Raw genomic sequence first — 24,428 nt, 5'->3', positions numbered from 1 at the left:
AACTTTGGGGGGTGGGCTGTTTATTTATTTTCTTGTAAGCTTTTGATAGAGAATCTCCTAAACTAAGAGAATCTGGCTATTAGCAAGTACATCTGCTGTGTAATCTGTTTGAAAATTAATGATTAGCATTATTCTGCTTTGTAGTTTCTGTGTGGTGAATGAATTGGTTGTCTCTTTTCCCTGTGTCACTGAGTTCAGCTGGGTAACAGGCAATGTTTAGTCATTTGTGTCTGGTATGTGTTGTGCAATATAATGAAAATTCTGAAAATTATGTGGCAAAAAATTGTCCAGTACCAAGCAAGGCAATGATGGAAGGAAGAGGCTAATACATGTGCAACCAAAGGATTTCTATTTCCTTTCTATTTTTAATGACATTGTCTAATACTATAGAGAAAGGTGAGTGAACAACAAAAAAATTCACGTTACTGTTTTATATAGGAGATACTCCAGCCACCTATAACTGCTCTGAATTCAATCTAAAATTCACAGTAGAGAATCTGCTTGAGTATTATCTATGACACGCTCAGTGAAATCTTTAGTTATTGATTAAAATAAAGCCAGGCCTGGATTTTTCTCCTTCATGAAATTATTTACTTCTGAATTTGTGGCACTGCACAGCATTTGCTCTGGGCTTTATGAGTACGTAGGTACACCAGCCTGGATCTCTAGGGCACTGTCACATCTTTCAGATCTCACCTATAAGCACTGTGAGCTTTAGACACCTCCCTTTGTAGATTATAATGGCTTAATTATTTTAAAAGATAGTTTTTAGAAGAAAGATGGAATGCCTTCTCATCAGACCCAATCTCAGATCTGTCTTTGATGTGCGATGTTTGTCATATGCTCAGGTCAGCCCTCTGTGTCCCATTGTAATTTCTCATTTCAGTCATCAAAGTGTGCAGAAGTGTACTCAGTTAGCAATTATTTTACACAGCCAACACCAAGCCCACTCTGGAATGGATGAAGCAGCCGCGGTTCTAGTAATAATCTAATAGATTTAGGAAAACGTCCACAGGAGCCTCAAGTCATTTTCAATTGCTTGTAGAACCCCGAGCTTGCATAGAAAAAAGAATTAGTTTTCAGAATTCTTAAACAGAAAGTTAGAAAAATATGCGTATAGGAAATGATTACTTTTGCTTCCATGAAAGAAAGCAAATTTGCTTTTTAAAATAACTTGACTATTCTGTCTTCCCTGAACAAAAGCAGCTGTACCCATTTCAGGTGTTTGGGTTGGGTGCTGTCAAGGTTTGTTTTCCATATTTACTCATTTGCAATGCACTCTGTGTAGGTCATTGTAAAGTGGCAGAGTTAAGGACAACTACTGCACCAATAGTACTCTGATCATGTTTCTGTTAACAGTGCTGGTCCAAACTTAACCCTAGTTAAGTGAGAGGAAAACTCTTAGAAGCTCTTTACTGGGCTAGGGTTTGTAATGTGTTGGATCAGTCAATGGATACTTCCTTTATAAGGCGGCAGGACATCAGATCAGTGGGTGTTCCCCACAAAATGCTGTTTTTTGTTCTTCCAGGCCTCATGTTTAATGATCAGAGTGATCTACTAATAAGTGGGATGTAATAATAAGTAGATACTGTAGTAATTTATTTATCCTTTGTTTTCAGACAAACTGACAAAACACATAGAACTAACTCTTTTAAGACATCAACATCTGGATTTATAGCGATCATTCCTGAGGGCAGATGACAGTTGAAATTGTTGGGATTTATCAGTGAGTCTTATGTGGGAAACAAGCTCATTTCTTGTTTCATAATGATGCTTATAAAAGTTGAAATAACTTCAGTCCTGTAATAAATGGGTTTTCTTGTGTAGTACGAGGAAGTGATAGAATCACACCCATTTTTTTTATTGCAGTGGCTCTTGTTTATTTGCGGCTGCAGAAAAAAGTAGTACGATTTTTACCAGACTCTTTCCTTCTAAGAGGATAATCTTATATTTATGGAGTATTTTGTACTTCAGCACTTTCCCCCCAATTGTAAATATTTTCCATTCTCTTTGGAGAGACTCATCATGAGGACAATCGCATATTATTAACGGCCTTGAAAAATAAATAATGCATCCTTTTGTTGCTAAGAGAGTACGTGCGTCTTATCCTTCTGTCCTCCTTCTGTGCTCCTTCTGTATTATTATTCTACAAACTCTATTCTTCCAGAGAATCTATTTGATGCTTTTTTTTTTTCTTTTTTGTCTTGTAAGAAGCTTACAGGATACAAAGCAATAGAAATTCACCTGAATATTGTTCTTGAAGAGTTATTTTCTTACTACCTTGAACAAACTGCTTGTATTAAAAATGAAAGAGAAGGAAAACATAATAACATCTGCCTTTTAGCTCTCATTTAATGAAGCAAAATTCTCCCTAAGAGTGCCTTGGAGTATTTAAAAGCATTAGTGATACAGTAATTACAATCTCAAGAAAATGTCACTGCTTTGTGTGGTACTCTGGATGAACCTTTGCAGGAGTAATGAAGATGAGTTTTGCCAACATCCTATTGGTGGAAGTTAGGGATTCTAGAGGCATGAGAGCAGTTCCTGCTGTAGGAGTGTATGAGAGTCCCTGTTGACATGGCATACAGATGTAGTGCTAAGCAGTTCTGTTGGCCTGCCTGGCTGCCCTTGACTCATAGGAGAGGTTACAGCAGCGATGACAATTTAAGTGAGATATTAAAGAGAAACTAGAGGGTTTTCTGTAAAGCCACAAGCACTCTATAATAAGTCCTATTAATCATGAGTAATATTTCATACTCATAGCTGTTACTTGGTTACGTGTGTACCACATCATCTCGAGCCAGTAATGCTGTCACTTTGGTTAATGATGAGCTCCAAGATTAATGGCTTGACATAGCGATGCCTTTTGATACTTTCCAAGTCCTTTGTTATTCTCCTCTCCTTGCCTATTTGAAGCATTGCTTAAGGTCACACAGTTTTGAGAAGAGAGGGCACTTTATGTAAATGCCTTTCTTGTTGGAATAAAAAAAAAGTGTAATTTATCACCATTTTTTCTTGGCTGAAAATAAAAAATAAGACATTGTAACAGTTAGGCCTAAAATTAAATGGTGTAGGATTTGCTTGAGTTGGTATGTATTTGAGGATCAGAATACTGACTAATGTTGGTGGCTTTTATGAGTTGAACCCCATGTGGTATGGGAGTTTTTGGTAGTTGTGGTCAGCTCTCTGGACTGTGTGCCCCCAGTTCCTTGTGGGCAGTGTAACAGTCCTTGATTCTATGCAAGCACTGTTCAGCAGCCGCCAAATGGTGGTTCTATCAGCACTATTTCCATTCTAAATCCAAGAATGAAAAGAATGCTCACAAAATAGGAAACCCAACAGCCAATACTCTAAATGCTGATATATCACAAATGGTCTTGCCCATGTCCATCTTTTTTATTTTCTTTTTCTTTTGTCATTCACCGAGTGTAAAACAGAGTAATTAATGGCATTTCTTTTAGCAAACAGAATCTTTTCCTTTTTATGGGAAGCAGATTTCCAGTTTCTGAAGATATTTCTTGTCTGAAAAATTCATTGCTATTTAATGTATAACTGTATCCAGCTTGAGAACTAATTCCTTCAGTTCGCATCGCTGAGCAACTATTCTGCATCGTGTGCAGTGGAAAGTTGACTTAGGCAATTTTCCCTATAGATTTGTGCATATGTCACCTTTGGGCAAAAGATGAGCTAATAGAATTGAAGTTAATGCAATTGACAGAAGGTCAAGCAGGGAGCCTTATAAGTCTAGAGCTTCCAGAAAAGCCAGCGTTGTTTCATGTTGCATATTGCTTGATTAGTATGCAGGTAAGGTGATTGTGCCTCAACAGAATAATTGGATCATTCAAATATCTGCAAGCCCTGGTGTATCTACAAAGCCAGAACAGTGATTAGATCCTGCCTGTTCATTGCGGCAAGCCTTGAATTTCTTCCCACTGTGAAAAACTAATTTTCTGTGGGAATTTATTAAATAAGAAATCTGCATGCCACTTTACCTTGTAAGCATTACCCGCAGAATACAGAGATTTCCCTTGACTTTGATGTATGAATTTTATGGCTGCTTTTATATCATTGTTTGGTTACTTTTCTGCATTCAGTAGAAATTCGAGTATTTCTTTGTTCCATAGATTTCTAGAGAAGAGTCGCATGTCCATTCAGTGATAAAGAAGTGGTTCATTTAAAGAACAGGGCTGGGGCCAGGAATGTGCTCTGGGAAAGGGGCACAACTGAAGAATGACAGTGCACTCAGTGTGCAGTGTTAAGGGAAATAGAACAAACATTGTTCTTCTTTTCAGTCCGTGTGTTTCTAGGCAGTAGTGGTCTGTTGCAGCATCAGTAAACAAATGTTATAATCTTGCCTGTCTTGTCTTAAAAACAGGGAACTCTAATTTGTGGCAGTAAGGAGCAACTGTTATTGTAGTGTAAGATTTCCCCACTGCCCAGCAGGTTATAAATATATATTGTAAAAAAAAAGGCAGAATAAGAAATACAAGGTCCTAGCAGACTTGCAGAGTGTGTTTCATTCACACATGAAAGCACTTTAAGGTGCAAAATAACAATGTGTTTTCTATAGCTGCAAAGTGAAACTATGCTGTATCTTGAATGCCTTGCAGCCAGTGCCTCTCTCAAAATACCTTTTCAGTAAGGGAATGCAGGTTTCAAATCATCTTCTGATCTCAGCTGATGGTAGTCAGCTCGATTGTAGAGGGACAGAATGGTCCCAACTTCTGCTCCATTTCTCTCTCCCTCTCTATTTCTCTTTAATGCCATAGTACTACTCCTGCAGACCAGTCTGGAGCTCTAAATGCTGTATCCCTTCAGCTACAGCATAACAGAACCACCTTAGTGGATAATCACTTGATAAGAGTAAATCCTCTTCAGTTAAGGGAAATAGTTATGTGCAGAGCTAAATGAATCATTCACTATAAATATGTTTTATTTTCCAGCTTGTAGAAAAACTTGAGTTTCTCTTAACTATGTATTAACTGTGTATCATTCAAGTGCTCTTTAGAAATGTTTTTCTTAAACTTTACTGTAAAAAAGAGAAATTTGAGCTTTGTTCTTGCTCTGATTAGTTTATGACACTGTGTGGACATAGCAGAGCACAGCTGGCTGGGCACACAAGCATCTGCACAAGTATGTTTCCAATAGAATCTTCATCTAATGAAACTTAGAAACTTCCTCTGCAAAAACTCAGTTTACAAAGTAAATCATAACAGCTTTAATTTTTACTATGGAATTGCTCATTTAGAACTCTCTAACATGACTGAAAGTAATTCATTTGGAGGTTTAAATAATTCTTAAAATATTTTTTTCTCCATAATTTGCACTGCTGTACTTGTGTGATAGTGAACACTGCTTAGTAGTGTTGTAGTTGTATTAGGCAGCAGGGAAAGAAACTGTCCCTCCTTTGCTACATCTGGTATTCACGTGGTTGGGAGACAGAATGTGAAACTCCCATGTATCTGTGTAATGTGACATGAATTGGTTTTTTTGCACAGCTATAAAGGATGGATGTTAACAAAAGGGCACAGAAGGTACAGGCATTAAGTGTATTAATGGTCACCTGCCCTGCTTTCTGTTACTATGATAGGAATTAAAGTCATGCTAATGATCTCACATAGAGCCTCAGATGTACCCAAATTGGAAGGCCCACCTAAAGGCTGGGCAATGGATCACAGGCAGGAAACCTGGGGACACTGTTCCTGAGACCACAGTGGGCTGGAAGGACACGCTGTGTTGAGTTAAACACAGCAGAGAGTGATTCTGCTCTGCCAGCTTCCAGCTCTGCCGAGGACTTACAACGAGTAATTGAAAATTCTTATTAACTCATTTCTGGAAGAGAGCGAAATCTCCCAGAGATGTTTTAAATTTAATTGTTTGTGAAGCACATCAGGACCCAGCACAGCAGTTTAAAGGGAACAGCTTTCAATTTACCTTGCAGCCTATTACGATACCACGCTACTGATACAGAAACGTCTGCGTACTTACATCTGTAGGTATACACAATGGAAAGACATAGCTGTGTCTGTTAGTGCAAAGCATTCACAGACACCAGCAGGAGGTGGGAGATGAGGGGAAGGGCAGTGTGTCACTCCTGAACAGAGCACCTCACGCACTCTCACCCTGTACCTCCAAATGTGCTTGTTACCCCCTAAGAATTAGTTAAGCATAAGATATTAAGACAGTGGTGAGTGTCTAAAGAACAAAAATATTTTAGCTTAATGTGTCTTCTATTCTACAGGCTACTAAGCAGGTTAAAATGCAAAGCAAACCAAATGAACCAGCCCATCCCAAAATGGAAAAGCTTCTAAAGAAAGTGGACAGAATTGCATTAGTCTCAGAGAAAAAAAGCAGAGAGCTGAGTGGTGTGAAATGCTTCATACCTAAAAAGGTGAACTCATTTACTTTGCTTCTTACATCCCAGTAAGGTAGACTGATAGTTAAACAATAAAATATTATTTGTTGCAGTACCCTAGAAAATATGTACGATTATTACATAAAAACAAATTGATAGAATAATTTTATAATCACCTTGAATTTTATTATTAATTTAATGATAGTATTGACACATTCTTAGTGTGATAATGGTGTAGACCCAATTTGCCAATGCACTCCTGTTCTGCACACGTTTATTTGCAATGCTATACAGCAGCCCTGGTGTACTTAAACAGGTATTTAACTACTTTGCTAAATGAGTCTTAGTGCACGGCTTCCGCAGCCAGAATGAAATGTGCCTTATTAAGAAAACTCCGGAGGGAATCTCGAGATTATTCTCTTAATGACTCTTATAATTTTAAAAATGAGATTAAAAAGTTAAAGAAATAATTTAAGCAATGAAGCACCTTACAATGTGGGGCTTCGCTGGGTCTTTGAATAAATGAAATCTGAGAAGGGATGACCCATGAATAATTGTCAGTTCATTTTATGACTTCCAGCCTTTCAATCTCGCTGTTCGGTCTCACTGAACTTTAAAAGTAATTAATTAAAAAGGGATTAGACCCAATCTTCAGAATCACGCTGTAGACTTTGAATGCTGAAATAGAAGTTATGGAATAAGGACATTGTTCCAAAAGCTTTAGCAAAAGCACTCAAAAATATGTTTCTTAAAACAAGCCATACCTAGGTAAGACTATCCATCAGGATCTTCTCAAATACAACACCAGCACTTTTGCTACTGAAAACATTACATCACTGCTTAACTTCATTTTGATGCAGCTCTTTATCCCAAGTCATTTATTACATAGCCACCAGTGGGCAGCTGGTATCTGAAAGGTGCCTGCAATTGCAACAAGTGAACATTGCATGGCAAGGAGTAGTAGGCAAAGCAACAGAGGCCTGTTGATATTCCTGCAAAAAGACAACAAGGAAGTATTTCACTTTTTGAAAACAGTGCTAAATTCTGCCCTAAATTTCTAATTAATCTTTTTCTGCCCGCTTTATATCATCACTTGTTAAAGCAGTATGTAGAAATGGCCATACTTGTAGACTAATAAGTTAAAGGTTCATTGTGCTGTCACTTGTGAGTGAGAATGACTTCCAGGGATGCTGTGATGTGCAGTGTTACACAAAGGATGATAAATGTAATTTTAATGCTGAATTCTTTATCTTCTGAAACATGCAGTCTGAAAGATCCATCTTGTTTAACCAGTCAGCAGATGCTTATTTCTGGTAGAGCAATGAGAGAATGATTTCTGCAATCTTCCTGATCTGCAAAGATTTAGAAAAAAAATAGCTTTAAGTTAAGAAAAAGAGAGGGATTTGGTTTCACTTAGGTGGCAATTCAATACAAAAGGAAGCCTACTAAAGCTATTAGAGACCTTAATTTCTAACAAGGCGGTTTCTATATACAGTTCTTTTAAAAGAGAAAGCAAAATGCCATCAGCACCAGAGCACCATTTAGGCTTCACACCAGTTATACAACTGGTCATTATGTGCCCCAGAGGTTGCAAAGAAGTGAAATGAAGCAGTAACATGCCTTGAGTCCTTTCCTCTGAGAGAACCAAGGTCACTGCAGTGGCTTAGTGAGCGATATCTGATCTCTCTCCATCCTTCTTGCCCTGACTGTTCTTTAATCCACTGACTGTAGTGTTCCGTCTTTTTTTGGAGTGCGGAGGAAATGAAAGCAACCTAAAGAAATGCATATTTATGTGCATATTTCTGTAATTTAAATTTCCTCATTGAATCTAACAGTACACAGACCTGCCACCAGTGGGAGGACTGAAATCTGTAAAAGTGCAAACACTGCTGATGAGAAGCTCTTTGCACTACAAGAAAAAGAAATGGAAGCCTACCCTATGGTTAATGATGAATATCATCAAAATGAGCAAATTCAGAGGGAAAAAATGTACCCTTAAATACCCCATGTATATTTTCCCCATGTTTTTTTGTTTCATAGCAGAACAGATAAGAAATCAATATTTTTTTATGCTTTCTAATGTACAGCAATGTGTGTGTATATATATATATAGAGAGAGAGAGCTTAGAAATACTGTTAATTAACTATAGGAAATAAAGGATAAGCCCAGTTTGCTTACCTGGGGGGGAGGCTGCAGGCATGGTAAAGGAAAAGATGTATTTTATACCAGTTTCTCTTTCTATAGTCTATAAACAGTGAAGTGTAACCTCATTTATTTATTTTTAAAGCAAAAACAGAACAGTGGGATGTCACTCGGTAATCCACGAGGTAGTCTTCATTAAAACCATAAATCAAAACCAAGCTGGGCCCACTGTCAGTGGAATAACAAAGCCTGACTGCTGATCTTGGGACACCTGCCCTATCACAGTCACAGCATTGCTGACAAAGGGGAATAGTGCTCTCTTCGTGTTCAGAAATCAGAGAGGTTCCTGAGGGTGATTATCAAAGGAAAACTGGGAGCTCTGCTGAGCTTACATTCATGTCTTGAACATTTATCTTACTCTTTTTTTTATTATTTATTGTCTACTTATTTACTCTAATGAGCAACCCCAGTATGTAACCTCATAATGAGGACATTACAGAATATCTCATGCTTAGTTGGAGTTGAATTTATCTCTTTGTTTAACCAGGAAATGCATTGTGAGGGTTATTAGAAAATAATGCACCCGATTTATATATTAAAATAATCGCTTGGCATGATGATTTGCAAACTATGGAAATTATTAGAAAACAGCAGTACTTCTGGAAATTCATACACATTATTATAACTACTGTTACTTCTAGTATTAGTGAAGATTGCTAGGAGCCATGGGACTGCATTAAACAGTAGCTGCCATATCAAACCAAACCAAACCCTGTTCTTACTTGACAAAGCTCATGACCTCAATATAAAACAAGAGATGACAATAAGAAGTGGCTACAGCCATAACACACCAACAATCTAAGCTTTATTTACTCAAGGGAGGGGAAAAAGGCGTTACGACAAAGGTGAACTTTAAGGGGGAAAAGGAGTGAGCTTGATGGGCTTTATTTTTCATTATTGCAGGCATGAAAGGCACTGTAATAGGGTTCCTTCTGGGACAGTGGCCGTTGATACTACTCACTGATCTGACTAGGTCATCTACCATCTACTAAGCTGTAAATATTGTTAGAATATCATCAGAGTTTTTGAGCTCTGAGATCTCAGGGACCTTTCTGGTGACTGGCATAAGCAGCTTATTAAAAGCGAGTTGTTGGCAGCCATGGCGGGGATGTCTGGAGATGCATCTGAAAAGTGTGACCAGGGAACAGCACCACAGCACCGTACTTGGTAATTATTGAACATTTTGAATAGCCTTGTAATCTTTAATGTAACTCAGACTGTACAAGATACTTAGCAAGTACAAAGTTAAAAACATGTAGTATCTGTCAGCTATATTTCTGACCTTTTTGGGAAAGGTGGGGCTCATTAAAATAGAGATTTACATAAACTAATGATGTGGTTACAGAAATATGCTACTAAAATGGGTTGTAAACAATGTTATAAATGATTAAGTTTCAAGCACCTGACAGCATGCATTGCCATAATAATTATGGCAATCTTTCTGTCCTCAGGTGGTTTATTTGCAAAGGTATATTCATACCTGTTTTGTAAGGAGTCATGAGGAATCTGTGACATAAGCTTGCACTCCTTGTAGAGTCAGCTCTCCATGACCCTACAGTTTGACTGCCTGCACTGAAGCACAGTTAGCATTCCAGATATCTCCCCCTTCCTACCCTTGGAGTCAGCATATATTTTTGAGGTGATGTTCCATGGTACCTCAGGAAACAACAGCAATATATTTAAATATGCATTTAAATATATAATATATATAATATATATTTAAATCAGTCTGTTTTTATTTTTCACTTCTGTTATAAAGTTTGGATTACAGTAGTTTTAAAAGGCTCTGTTATATCAGAAACTAGAAGGCTCAGTGGGTGTATGTTCATCACTTGTTAAGAAATTAAAGACAGATATTAGAATAGATTTAAAAAATAAAAAATGGGGGGGGGGGGGAATGATGTTCAAGCCAAATCTGTCCAAAGTGCTGCATTGTCACAGGTTTCCATTAGGCCCGAAGTCCCATGAGGCTTCCAGGCTTCAACTGAAGTGAAATTGAGGTAGAGATGTTCAGAAGGGCTTTTAAGCTTTCAGAGTATCCTGTTCTTACATATTATGATCCCTGCCAGCTGTTGCAGAGAACAGTGTGTCCTCTGGTTTAGTTTACCTGTCTGAGACAACAAAAATTCAGTAAATCAACAGTAAGTCATTATGTATCCTTTGTTTTCTTTTAAAAAATTTCTCTTTTTTTTGCTAAGTAGATATGTATGAACTTTTCATTGTGAAAAATCAACCTTTTGTAAAAATCAGGTGCAAGCAGTTCAGCATTTGGATGTTCTGGCATTGTTGTAAGAGAGCACATAAACTTAACACGTAATGGCTCTTGAAATGTTGAATAGAAATTTCTGTGAGAAATGCAAATTGCTTGGCTGGAAATTTGTCCATGTATTTTGAACTGACCATGAGAGATCAAGGAAATAATAATTGAAACTTAACAGAACTTGACAAAATGAGGAACAAAACCTGGGGAAATTTAAGTGAGCTCCTTTTATGCTCTTCAGCACTTCTGAGAAGTGTTTTTATTTGTTGTGTGAGAAAAGTTTCTCCTAATGTTGAATCCAAAGTGCATTGCTAATGTTACAGTATTGAGGCTTTGAAGCTGCTGTGATGGGCAGAGCATTAGAAATGCTGCTTAGTGCACATCCCCTACGTGCATTGAACGTGAAACAGAGAAGAACCATTGCAGTTTGTTCTCACTGTAGATCTCTGGTAACTGTTATCCCAAGAGTAGCAGCCACTAACAACTGGGCAGCATCAAGCCTGTCTTGCTGCAGGTGGTAACTGCTGAGCTACCTCCCTTTCTCCATCTCACCCGGGGGGATTCTTCCATTCTATTTCCTCTCCGTGTCCTCATGAGGGGTTGGTGTGAGAATGTGGCTGGCCCAGATCTCTCCACTGCAGGCACTGATAAAGCCTCAGCATGTCGTGATTCTCCTTATGCTGCAGGGATTGTGTGTATGTTTGTGGCAAGCCTACCCAGAGGACATGCTGCAAGGCAGCAAGTCCCCAGTGGGATGTAATAGAATGGAAGCAGATGGTGAGCTGAAGGAAATTTCAGGGGAGGATTACATTTTCCAGTTACTGTCTTTTTGATTTCACTGTTATTGTCTGATGAATTGTGTCAAATTTGATCCTTCAGATTGAGAAGCTGCTTCTCAATGTGCTCCCAAATGAACAGATACAGTAAATGGCTGCTGCCAATGTACTCTTCCAGAAAATTAATTTCTAAATGCATGTTAAGAAGGGAGTCTCATTTTGTCATGTCTGCTTTGTGATTTTTGCCTTCAGCTATGTAATTTTCATCTGCTATTAAACAATCATGGACTGAATCTATTCTTCTTCTAACCACGATTCTGTGCTACAGATGCAATAATAGCCAACACAGATTATTGAACGCACAGACATTATCTACATCCATCTTATCAATAAATGTGTCATCAGCCAATTTGATGCACTTAGATAGAGGTGCCCTTTCTACAATACTGGTAGATCACTTTGATGTGCAATTTAAAGAGTACTTTAAAATACCTATGAAGAAAAGGAAATCCTAGCTTATTTTCTATGAAATCCTATTCTCTAGGTATTCATTAAAGAGAAGGCTGATAGTTTAATTAAAACAACAACAAAAACAGCAGTATATAGTCCTTAATACAAATGCTGCAGAATCAGGACTTAAATCTTGGGTGTAATTAAACCCATCCTCCATGTATGGCTACAGTGTATTGTGCCTCACCCCATATCAGCTGTCCCTAGAATTAACAATTAGTGTTTCTTTTCACAAAATGGTCATTCAGATTTTGATGGCTGCACCAAATGGAAGCATAAAGAGCAACAGGCCAATCCTTTATCATTCCTTTTTGTACACTTACATCACGTTCAGTCTTATTTTTCTCTTTTTTCATCTAAATGCCCCGTGCTGATTTATCCCATTGTGGAAGATGAGTTTTCAAAGACTTTCAATTTCCTGAAGTGAGTACGAGGAGTGGGTAACTCTGAATTCCTCCTATGAAGTTGATGTTTGTAGTAGGTCATAATGACAGCTTTCTGAGTGCTTCCTTTTATTTATTGTTGCTTTTGTTGCTCAGGCTTAGAAGCTCCCAGAGATTGTAAATAAACATGTACATGTAATGGATTTATTATCTAGACTGTTCACCTTCCTTTGGTATGTTTTAAAAAAGTGTAATTTTGTACTGGCGTGGCAGGTAACTTGAATATTAGAGCAGTTTCATCTATCTGGCTTAGGCAGGGTAAGATAAGTTGTCTCTTTGGGTAGATGCATGTGGTCCTAGATTGCTGCTGTGATTGTGCATCTATTTTTTGAGTGCCAATTCTGCATTCATGCAGAGCTCCATGAATGTCACCTGATATTTGTGTGCATTTTGGCTATAACAAAGTGATTCCATGGGAAACAAAAAAAGCCAATAAGGAGGAGCCAGATTTGATGGTCACTGCGCGTCTCTTCCAATTTGGGATGTTCTGTGACTTCAAGCACTAGAATTTAACAGCAATTAGACTAAAATGTGTATTTATTTTAAATTTACATGTATGTCTTTGATAGAGCGCAAACAAACACTTGACTGTGTTTCACCTGATTTGCGATCTTCCTGAAGGATGGAATTCATGAAAAAATGTCTTGAGTTTACTCTCTGTGAAAGGAATTTGGGGCTGCATAAGGCCCGTTTCAGAGCTATCTCAAGTATTTCTATGTTTCAACAATCTCTATGCTTAGAAGGCCTCTTAGGATTTTGTATATATGTCTTTTAGTTCTTCTTGATGAAGCTATAACAAGGCATCAGATCTCTCAGACTCATTTTCCTAAAAAGGAGTACAAAACCAGTGCTGTGTTGCACTGTCACAGTACTGTCAGTGTTATGTGTTAAAGCATAGTATAAATATAAATTTCAGCAGGAACAGTATTTTCTGCTTAGAGATGGGAAATAGTACTTTTCTATGCAGGGAGGCTAGAACTAGATGATCTTTAAAGGTCCCTTCAAACCCAAATGAGTCTATGATTCTGCAATTTGGATTTAAATGTAACTGCTGATTGAACCACAGCAGCTGTGGGCATTATTTTAAATGAATGCCAGGAACAGTACAGTAGCAACTGAGCTGCATCAGCTAACTCTTATGAAGTTAATGGCAGGAGGAAAAGCAGACATTTGAGAATGCTTGGAAAAGTATTGGAAAATGAAACTGAATTGGTCTTAGGTTGGGTCAGAAGAATGTCCCAGTGACTCTCTGGGACTTCAGTAAACAAGTAAATCCTCCAGCTCAGGATTGCAGCTATTTAATTTAGTATTTCTACCATAATCAATAGTCTCATCAGAGTGTACTTGTTACCCTTTCCCACTCTTAGTGTGCATAGAACAGATGGGACTGACTTATCCAAGCTACTGTATGCAAGTCAAGGTAATAGACATTTCTTTCCATCTCACTTTGAAAAATAAGGTTATTTCAAAATGACCAGGTAATGATATTGCTCTAAAAGAACTACCTAATATTTTAGCAGCATGATTTCTCTTCTTAGTGGTTTAATGAATGTGGAAATATGGGATTTAAAGTGATTGTGGTTTATAATATTGCAGATAAATGCTACTTCCACTTGCCTCGTGAAAATTGCTTCTCATTGAAACTTCTAAATTGCTCTCTAACAGAACAAGTGGACAGAAAGATTTTTAACATGTTTTCATATTAGTTTTTTAACCAAATGTGTACATTATGTATATTTGCCTTTCTTATCCCAATGTACACATTGTCTAGAAAAAAAAACAACCCCATAAATTTCACTGGAACTTCTGTCATTTCATATGGCTTATTAAGGAATCATTATACTATACCGCATAAAACCATGGGGAAAAAAACAGACATTGGCATAAACATATACTTCATGATTTTTTGGGATTCTGTATCAGGATCAACTTACTTAATAATCTGTAATCTAAGTTCCTTAAAATATTTCTCTAAGTATGAGATAATACTGAATGCAAATGAATACAGTCGTGTTCTTGAAGCATGGAATGTGTCCATGTGTAATACTCAGCGTATTTTTCTCTACTCTCTCTATTTTGTCACTCTCCTTTTCCTTTTACCAGGCTCACATAACTTCAAATTTGTCTAACTTTGTTCAGTTTAATTACAGGTTTATATTTGTTATAAATAACAGCGTTTCAGAATAATCTTTTATTCTCCTTTGTGATATGTCAGTTTAAAGTACATGTTGCCATGAGTGAAAGCACTCAAAGTAGCAGACAAGTATCAGCAGATTTAGGTCAGTAAATTAACGTCCCCATACACGTTCTTATTACTCTACAAATCAAAGTCAAAACTGTGAGGAAAAACTGAGAAATCTTGACTTCATTGTTCTGTATGCTTTGTGAATACAAAAATGGGCTGTTCTGCAGCTTAGATTCTATACGTGATAAAATCCACAGGCTTGTTTTCAATAGGCTCTATTTTTCACTTGTTTTTTAATCACTGTAGCTCTGTGAAGGGCTTTAATGCAAAGGCAAAACAGTTCTGCATGTAAACATAATTTTAAATGAATGAAAACCACCTTGAGATGCCCATATTGAAACACCTTGGTGTAAAGGACTGAAAATATGGGAAAAATAATAACCCTGCTTAAACCTCAGGAAATGAAAGGCAAAGAGATATAATTTAATTTCAGTGATGTATTGTGGGAAAACCTTTGAAATTATCACTGTTTATGACTACACTGAAAAATGAAACAGGGTGGTGAAGATATATGATTTAGTGATAAAATAGAACTGATGATGTTACTCTTCCATAGAACAGTGGTTTTCTCCATGTCTGGAAAAAATTAACGTAGTTCAATGAGAACTAAGTTGTAACTTGTATTGAATAAGGCGTGGAATATGCAGGATTGCTGATAAATGAAACAAATGCCAGAGCAGTTAGGTGTGGATCATGTGAGTAAATTCCTTGGCCCAGTGCTGGGTGCGTTGTTCTGCTGCTCCACATTCCTCTGCTGAACCACCAGAGGAAGCTGCTCTGCTTCTATGTATCTCGAGGGGTTTCCTTGGCAGTAAATCTCAGTTTTCAGATGGGATGAGGTAACCTACCACCTATAGCAATTATTTGCATGGATGAGAGCATCAGAGAGGGTGCGTGTATGTGTGTAGTCATGACAAACAGTGAAAGAAAGCCTCTACAGACTTCCTATTCTGTGCTAAGTGCTTAGGTTTGGCCTAAGTTAGAACTCTGGGGAAGATCACAGAATCACAGAATTACCCGGGTTGGAAGGGACCTCAAGGATCATGTAGTTCCAACCCCCCTGCCTAGCAGGGCCACCAAACATACACCTTTACTAGATCAGGTTGCCCAGGGCCCCGTCCAACCTGGCCTTGAACACCTCCAAGGACGGGGCATCCACAACCTCACTGGGCAGCCTGTTCCAGGACCTAACCAAAGATGTGTGAATACTTATGTGATATGTTTCCAGAGTCATTATTGCTTTGAGAGCAGCATCAAGATTTCTCCAGTTCTGCCCTTTGCAGCACAAGAAATATGTTTTTCTAGCAAGGTGGAACAATATTCTGGTTGAGCCCCTAATATTACGCAGAGCTAAGATGGAAGTAGCAAAGCTACTTTCATGAGGGAAAACCAAGACTGTGTGTGCCAGGAGGAATTAAATTACATCATGATGTAATTTTCAAGTCTAAAGCCTTCAAAGATACACAGGTGTACAGGTACACATACACATATGTGGGCCTACAGAAGGAACAGGAAAAGGTGAAAAGGAAAAAAAGGAAGGGAAGAAGAATGGGAAGGAGACAAGGAAACAGAAAAGGAATCCATATGAGCTACCTGTTAGGTGTAAATAGGTAGGAGCTATTTGTTAGCAGAAAGGACAGAGAAAGGAAGCACACTGGCTCCAGGCCACAGAGTCTTAGTTGGTCTCATGAGGAACATAGAGGTAGTAGATAGGTGTCCCTGCTCTCTTTTAATAAGAGGATTGAGTGCAGTGGTACTTGTTTTATAAGATTGATGGAGATCCTTGAGTAATGTATATCTGTCATTTACAGAGCACGTATTTTTCTTTGCCTTTAGAGAGCATAAATAAATCTTATAAATCTTTATTTACATACAGTTGAAAATTTGTGGAGTCTGAATTGCCCAGATGCTCCTCAATGTTGCATCAAGATGAACTGAGCTCATGGAATAAATGTTTTTCTATGTATTTCAGTTCCACATATTTTGTTTTTAGCACGTGGTACAGAACAAACAAAATGATGTCCCCGAAATTGCAGCTTTTCCAACTTAAATATTTCCAGTGATGCTAAATTTTTCAAAGACAGTTTTCATAACATGTAATCATGCTTTTTTGGCTGCAGACTGCTAATTTTTCAATCATAGAGAGCTAAATCTAAAGTGTGTTCAATTTCTTTTGCTTTTCTGTTACTTTTTTATTAAGAATATGACATAAAATGTTTTTAAACTAGGTTACATACATTAAAAACAGAACATCTCTCGTATTGTTCTCCAAGGCACCTGGTACACATACTGAAAAATGAAAAGCAAAACTGTGTGTAGGCATAAACCTTAAATCTTTTTGTTAGTGACAAGTGCACACAGACTTCTCTGCTTCTGCACAGTTTTTGCATTGTAAATTGTTTCCCAAATTGTTCCCTACATCCATTCTTCAAGAACACTTTAACCTGTAAGGCATATAAACTGTGACTTCCTTGATGACTGACATAGCATAAAACACAGGTAAGTGAATTAATGTCATTTTTTCCCAGTGGCAAGAGTCTGTAATTTCCCTACCACTTGTTGATGTTTGGATGCACCTGTCTGTTGCTGTATTTCACGATAGTAGATTTGACTGAAATTGTATTTTGAACTTGCTAATAGGGCTCCTTGTAATTACCGTGTAATACTTCATTGGAATTCATGTAATTATTATGATAAACTAGTTTACGCATTCTGATTTGAATTTTTAATTGAGAAAGCACGTAGTCAGATCCTTGATCTGCTTACCTTTGGATCACTGAGGAAGGAGCATGCATTTTCATGTCTCAGGTTATTGGTATGCAACAGGATTTCCCAGACACCTGAGTGCGTGCTGGTATTTGTATATATACATGTGCACAGTCACCTGTAACTATCCATGTTCAGTCTAACAGTAAAATATTTTAGATGTGAGATATAGTTTATGGAAATAGTTCGGTTGGTGCTTCCCATACATCTTAAAGGCCAGCCTTAACATTTTAAAACTGAAGCTTAGGCACAGCTAAGCATGAGTCTTGTTATGTGCATGCATCTCTTGCGCTCACTGCTGCTGCTTACCCTGTCCAGCATTCAAAAACAAGGCCCTGTGCACTTCTTGACTTCTGCTACCCATAGAATAAAGTTTTTCATGTTTATCTTTCTGTTAGCCATGCCGAGTGGTGTGTATCTCAATGCCTAAGCTCACTTTTTTCTTCACTGATAATGGCTGATAGAGTGAGAATAGCAATGGCACAGTTTATGTGTCCTGACAGCCTCCACTTCTCCTAGGGCTTCCCAGAAGGACTGGCGTAAGTGTGAGCTCTGTGAAGGAATTTAGATCCCTAGCAGTAGAGTGAGAAGCAAAGTGGGATTTTAAAACTCTTACTATAGTCCAGATTCCTTTCAAAGAAAAACTAAGCCCAGAGTGTTGTCTTGACTATCTATCACACAATAATTTGAGGAGAAATATTTTTAGTTCTGCACAGATGGTATAATTTTGGCAGATCAATTACAGTATTGTTAAATACAAGTGTACATAGTTCCACTTGTTTCAAATGTTAAAACATGTTAGAACACCCAAGTACAATAATATCCTTGAAAATGCTGACTTCATATGTCAACATTTAAATGCAAGTCTGTCTTCCTACCAGATAGCTCTTCAAGTTCTTTCTTATCATAGTAGTCCTTAATTAAAGTAGTTCAGTCCAAAGGAATTGGCTCATAAAACTTCATTGTTTTGTTGTGCTAAAGTAAATTTCTGCACTCAGCAAGACTTCATCAGTTTTCATAACTCAGCAGTTGATTCAATCATCTTCTTTTCACAATAGTGACCCACACATTGGAAATGCTGTAAGCAGTTATTTAATCCTTGTATCTCAGGTTTAGTTCAGGACCGCAGTGGTCTAATTAAAAAGTTCTTCTGTGTATCATTGATTTCTTGATACGATGACGAAGTCCTACTTCATTCTGTGTTACTTGGAAGCCAATAAAGCTCACAGCCAACCTTTATACATAAAGAATGAAGGGTAGGGAAAGAATCACTGATGTCCAGTTTGTGGAGAAGAAAGGCAAGGAAAGAATCAAGAAAGATCAGAAAAGTGAGAGAATAATTCAACTTGTAGGGGAAAAGCAAGGTCAATTATATTGGTTAAAAATACTTGTTCAATCATCCAATCTAAATTCTCTGACAGAAGGCTTGTTGTTGTTTTCTCAAGATAAAGCTTTGCAGAAAATGCTGCATTGTTTGCATCAGGCATTGGACCCGAGTGATCTATTCGCTTGTCAAAACATCAACATCACAGATTCATTGCATTGCCTTACGGATGACCTCCTCTTAGCCCTGCTTTCTGTAGTTTAGAGTTTCATTCATTTGTCATGTTGCAATCCTATTTCTGGTTTAAATTTCCACTTCTGTTGAAGACATAAGTCCAAGTAGTAGGGTAAAAAAGCTCATAACCTCATTCATAACTGTCATGACCTTTAATTTGGAAGTCATCGCTCCAGAGTTGATGCAGTTAATAGTCTTCAAGAACACTATTTTCAGTCCTTGACTATAATTTCACATGGTGATGTTGATTGGGAAATCATAAAGCTCATGCAAAGGGTGAGTTGGAAAATGGGATTTTTCTTTTCTAAGAGAAAATAAGAACCTCAGTATGTTTCTTCCCCCCCACCCCCCCTTATTCAGCAGTCCTACCAGTGTGATTCTGCCACACAGTTTTGTGCTTTATTGCATTTTTATTGCACATGAAGGTGTATGTGTTACGGAATATTGTGTTTTGAGATGATGCTGTGTACTTGACTAACTCAGGAAAGAGAAAGATACAAAAGAATTGAGTTGTAACAACAGTGTTGGGCTAATCATGTGAAATACGCTATTTGAACATATGAGTTTCCAAAAATACTATCTTTACATAAATTTGCTGCTCAGTTGAAAACTGTTGTTCACACTTAAAACTTCAAAAACAAGCAAAAGAGACCCACCAACTGTCAATACCTATCTTGCTAACTTCAGTGGAAAATAAGATGGTATAACTTGCATTCATTTATGACAAACAACTGTGAGCAACTGTTAAAGGAAGGCCACCTTTATTGGCTCTGCATGTATTGAACTATTTATAATGACAGTACCAGCTCTAGCAGAAGAGAACTTCCCTGTTCTTTGGAGCTAGTTCCCCATCTGCTTTGTTAGAAACCAAAGTAGGTATCTTCTGTAGGATAGAAGGAACTCCATGTATTTCATTTTGCAGAGTTTTGGACGGCTGAGTTATGTGAAGGACTGGGAAAAAAAAAAGTTGTAAAACTAAATTAAGAGCTCAAGTCCACTGTCTTCTCCAGACTCCTCACTTGTTATTTAGAATTCTGCTTCCACCCAAAACAGCTCTGCTACTGTCAAAAGAATGGCATCTGTCAAAGTCAGAACAGTCAATGTGATGTGCCAGAAATCCTTTATGTTTTTGAATCTTTTCCCACATATCTGGAATTGCCTTGACATGTTGAAGCGAATGCCACCAAGCTCATTTTCACATAGTTTGGATATACTGAAATTCTTAGTATTCTTCAGCTTCGTGCCTATTCTGTAATGATGCGATACATTTATCATCACATCTATAGTGACAGAGGATTATCCTACTTCTATAAAGTTGAAATCAGATACAGCATCTTCCTGTTCATGGCAAATTCAGGATCATGCAGTGCATGTATTTCCTCCCTCTCTGACTATATTAATGCTCTTATATAGTTGGCCCTCTCGAGAGAGTTAACTGAGAGCCATTCATAATGCCAAATGCTTTTGAGTTATGTTAAAATAAAAGCTGCATTCTCATAGCCTTCCTATTTGCTCAGACTCTCATCTTTGCAGTAAAGAAGGAAAAAAAAAATAGTAATAAAAAAAGCTTGGCATGGCTTGTGTGAAGAACTTTCCCTTATTTCCAGAGAATTGATTCAAGGATTTTAACAGCTCCCTTCCTGCTCTTGGCTCACCTTGTCAAGCTGCTTAACCCCAAAGGACTGTGCAGCCTCTTATCATTTCTCAGCCCCAAGGACTCTGACAGAGAACTGCTGCCAGCGTCACACCAGCGGTGCCTAAAGTCACTGCCACCCTCACAGTCTGCCCTCTGATGGCTTCTCACTGAGCTATATGAGAAAAAAAGCAAATCTCGTTATTTTCTTGCTAAGTCTGTAGTGTTTAAATTGTACTGACTCAGTGGTCAGAGTTCAGCGCAGCAAACTGTAAGGAATGTTTTTTGACTGAGATGAAGTTTTAGGGGACATACTTTTTATTGTGTTCCATTTTGAAATGTGGCCATTGCTGTAAGATGCTTTTCCCTGAGCTAACTCAGAGCCGTGACTTGTGTACCTTGCCTGTTCTTGGTGGAATGGAAAATACATTTAGAGGAGTCTTTTGGTTGAATTTTAGTTTTAAAATCAATACCTACATGTACAAGTTGTTTGAGATGTGTCTCTGGCACCAAAATTTGGAAGCATTGGAGTTTGCTATGTTAGTAAGCATTAAAAATATAGAGAATTTTTATTTTTTTTTTAATCTTAAAAAAAGCCCATAAAACTAGCTGTGCAAAAAAATATACATTTTGAACTCAGGAAGTGTGTCTTTTTTCATATGTGAGTATGTGTAGATTTTATATCTGCGGTTCACAAGTCTGAAGTATCGTTGGCAGCTGTTGTGGATGGCTCCAGCAGGGATCTGGGCCCCATCAACTCCTCATCCTTCCTATCTGGAGGGATGGGGGAGAGAATTGGAAGGGCAGAAGTGAGGGAACTCAGGGGTTGGGTTAAAGACAGATTAGTAGACAAAGCAGAAGCTGGGGATGCGAGCAAAGCAAAATAAAGTGTTCAATCACTGCTGCCTATCAGCAGGCAGGTGCATCCCCATTTCAGGCAGTTCACTTGAATATAGAAGGCTGTTATAAATGTGTCTATTTGCATCATAGAATTTGAGGATTGTCTTGGGATACTGCATTTTCATGTAGAGATGAAAGACAAAGGACTTGGTGCCCTAAATTGGGAGATTTGACAGCAGTCTGACCTACAGCGATTTGTGCACAGTACCTAGCAAAAAGTAGCTTCTTTCTTAATTAAATCATGGCTGAATCCAACTTGTGTTCATTGTACTCTGCTTGGATGGCAGAAATAAAGTCTGTCTCATCCCTCTTCAGAAAAATCAGATTGTTGATCATGTGAGATTTACAGAGTAGTGTAATATGTTTTCCTGTAAAGCTGAGAACATTTCTAGATCTGTACTACTTAAAGATAGATTTATTTCTTAGAGGAATTGCACTGGCTTAAGTTTGTGTGTGACAGTATAGCTTACCTTGGATTTCATGCAGGAGGCTATCATGGGAAGAAGTCATCTTCCTTTCAGCTCTTCATAGAACTCAATTTCTGAAACGACAAGATTTTGTGGGGGGAAAAAAATTGAGGTAAATATGATGAATCTGATACAGTGGATTGTTCAGCAAACTGGATCCAGCTGCTATTTTGTGATTGAGCAAGGAAAATACTAAGGAATAAGCTGCCTGTGACTTCTAAACATATACATAGTAATTCATTATGACTGTATTTCAGGAAGCTGAAAGGTATATAATTCCTTCAGTGCAGCAAAAATCAGCTGTTTCTAAGGTGCATTACTAAGTGGGTTCATCATCATCTCAGTAAAGCGCGCACTCCTCGTTCGCTCATTCATTCATTCATTTTCTGTGTGTTTCATGATTCCAGTTCAATACAGAAGCTTTTTTGTTTCCTACTCTACAGAAAATATTTTTGGTGCAAAGGGAGAAGTGCACAGCATTTTTCTGTTCCTTCAAAGGCAAATACCTGACTTTTGATATAGAGAAACGTAATTGTTTTATAGGCTTGCATGTATTCTTCTCCCACGGACCCATCGTATCTCCTTATAGATGTATATTTCGCTTATAGTGATATTTACTGGGGTAACAATCTATTGACCCTAGTTATGTCAGTACGAGGGACTGGACTATTTGACTCTCACCAGGTGAATTAAAAACTATGTAATGCTGAAGGTTTCTAATTTTTTATAAATAACCAAAGCACTGACCTCATTCTAGCGCTATAACCATACCCTCTTCTCCATGTACTATTCTTTTAACCATGTCATTGATCTTTCATCATTCTTTATACCATATTCAAAAGCTTTGTTCTTGCCAAAAGAGATGTACATGGATTCTAAACTCTGTCCTGAAACCATGGAAAACGATAAGGAAATTTGAAGCAAGAGTAGAGTGAATATTTTGCGGTTGCCTATCATTAATTATATGTAGCTGTGCTTATGATTTTATTCCTCAGGTGCTTATGCAAGCTGTGGATCTTCAGAATATGCATTATTTATGTATATCACTTATCACGTGGTAGAAACCAGCATTTAGCTAGACTTCAATCTGCCTTTCACTTAGCTGTCCTAAAAGTGAACTGCAGGTGTGCAGCTGCAATTGCTCTGTGCAAGTATTGCTCACCTTTAAGAGGAAAGGTACTGTGCTACAAAAAGTCCATCACCTTCAGCAATGAGAGTCTTCTCATTGACTTTAATGGGCATTAATCAGGCCTGGTGCCAGTGACTGTTCATGTATATATTTATATTTAAGCAGTAAACACCGCAAGCATTCATTAAGCTCAACAGTAAAAGTGCTTGACCTTTTAGCATCAAAAACAGTCACATGCAAATAGTAAATTAAATCAGGCATTAATCAAAACTGTAAAATAGCCTGTTTAATCCTTTCAGGAACAACACACCCTCAACCTTCCCCCAAACCCTTGTCAAACAAATGGTTTTTGCAGCATATCTGGAAGGTCATCAAGTCCTGAGCTATTTCAGGAGCAAGTTCCAGATGGTCTCTAACATGCTGAATAATGTATGTCTATATGGGAGTGGGGAGAGTGGGGCTCGAAGGAGTTATTATACTGATATGGGAAAAGTCATGTGTTTTATATCCATACCTAACAATATAGGTGTTATAATTAAAAAGCTCTTTCAGCCTTTCTTTCAAGAGGTAAAAATAACTTGTTTTGAGGATCTATACTGAGAATATTGATTTTGAAATTTCTTTAAGTTGCATTAAAGTCTACATTTTGCAAAAGCTTTTTCAGACAGTGTTTCATCTTGGCAATAGGAGTGCCGCTATTTTCATTACATGTGAGTATTCATCGCTTGGCATTCCATGAATAGTAATCTTTTCTCTCGTCGTTCTTAGTATGTTATAAAATGAAATTCTATCAGCGCTGAAAAGCTATGTGTTATTATATATAATTTCATTACATTGTGTAAAGCAAACATGTATGTTTAGTATTATTTTGTATTAATTTATTTTAAATGTGCTGAAAACCACTAAATGTTTATTGAGCAAAACACGCAAAACTTCAGCTCTCTGTACTCCTCAAATCGCATCTCTGCCTTGAATGAGGTTGTTCTGAAGCTACCTGTCTGCCCAAATTATGTGTAACAGGGAAAAGCACTGACTAGATATTATGTTAAGAACAAAAGCGGTCAGACTGAGGCAGTTTTTTCCCCTTGGGCAGAGCAGAAAATGGAATTCTTTAACCAACGCTCCTTTTCAGCTTTGGAGCTCTTAGGTCTGATGTTACATTCAGGCCAATGTTTCTGTATAA

At 37.7% G+C, this 24,428-nt stretch overlaps 1 long non-coding RNA gene across 1 annotated transcript; it reads right to left on the bottom strand.

Moving 5' to 3' along the window:
• Window positions 1–6,516: 6,516 nt before the first annotated feature.
• On the bottom strand, window positions 6,517–22,196 carry LOC146758707 (uncharacterized). The gene is made up of 2 exons (XR_014933906.1): window positions 22,120–22,196; window positions 6,517–7,707 (listed from the first exon to the last, which is right to left on the bottom strand). It is a non-coding gene; the product is annotated as an uncharacterized LOC146758707 (long non-coding RNA).
• Window positions 22,197–24,428: the final 2,232 nt, after the last annotated feature.

The sequence above is a fragment of the Coturnix japonica genome, chromosome 13, assembly GCF_054131305.1.
Source record: "Coturnix japonica strain WE chromosome 13, WE-NBRP24, whole genome shotgun sequence".
NCBI classification, from domain to species: Eukaryota; Metazoa; Chordata; class Aves; order Galliformes; family Phasianidae; genus Coturnix; species Coturnix japonica.
This window is presented reverse-complemented; position numbering and strand designations above follow the sequence as displayed.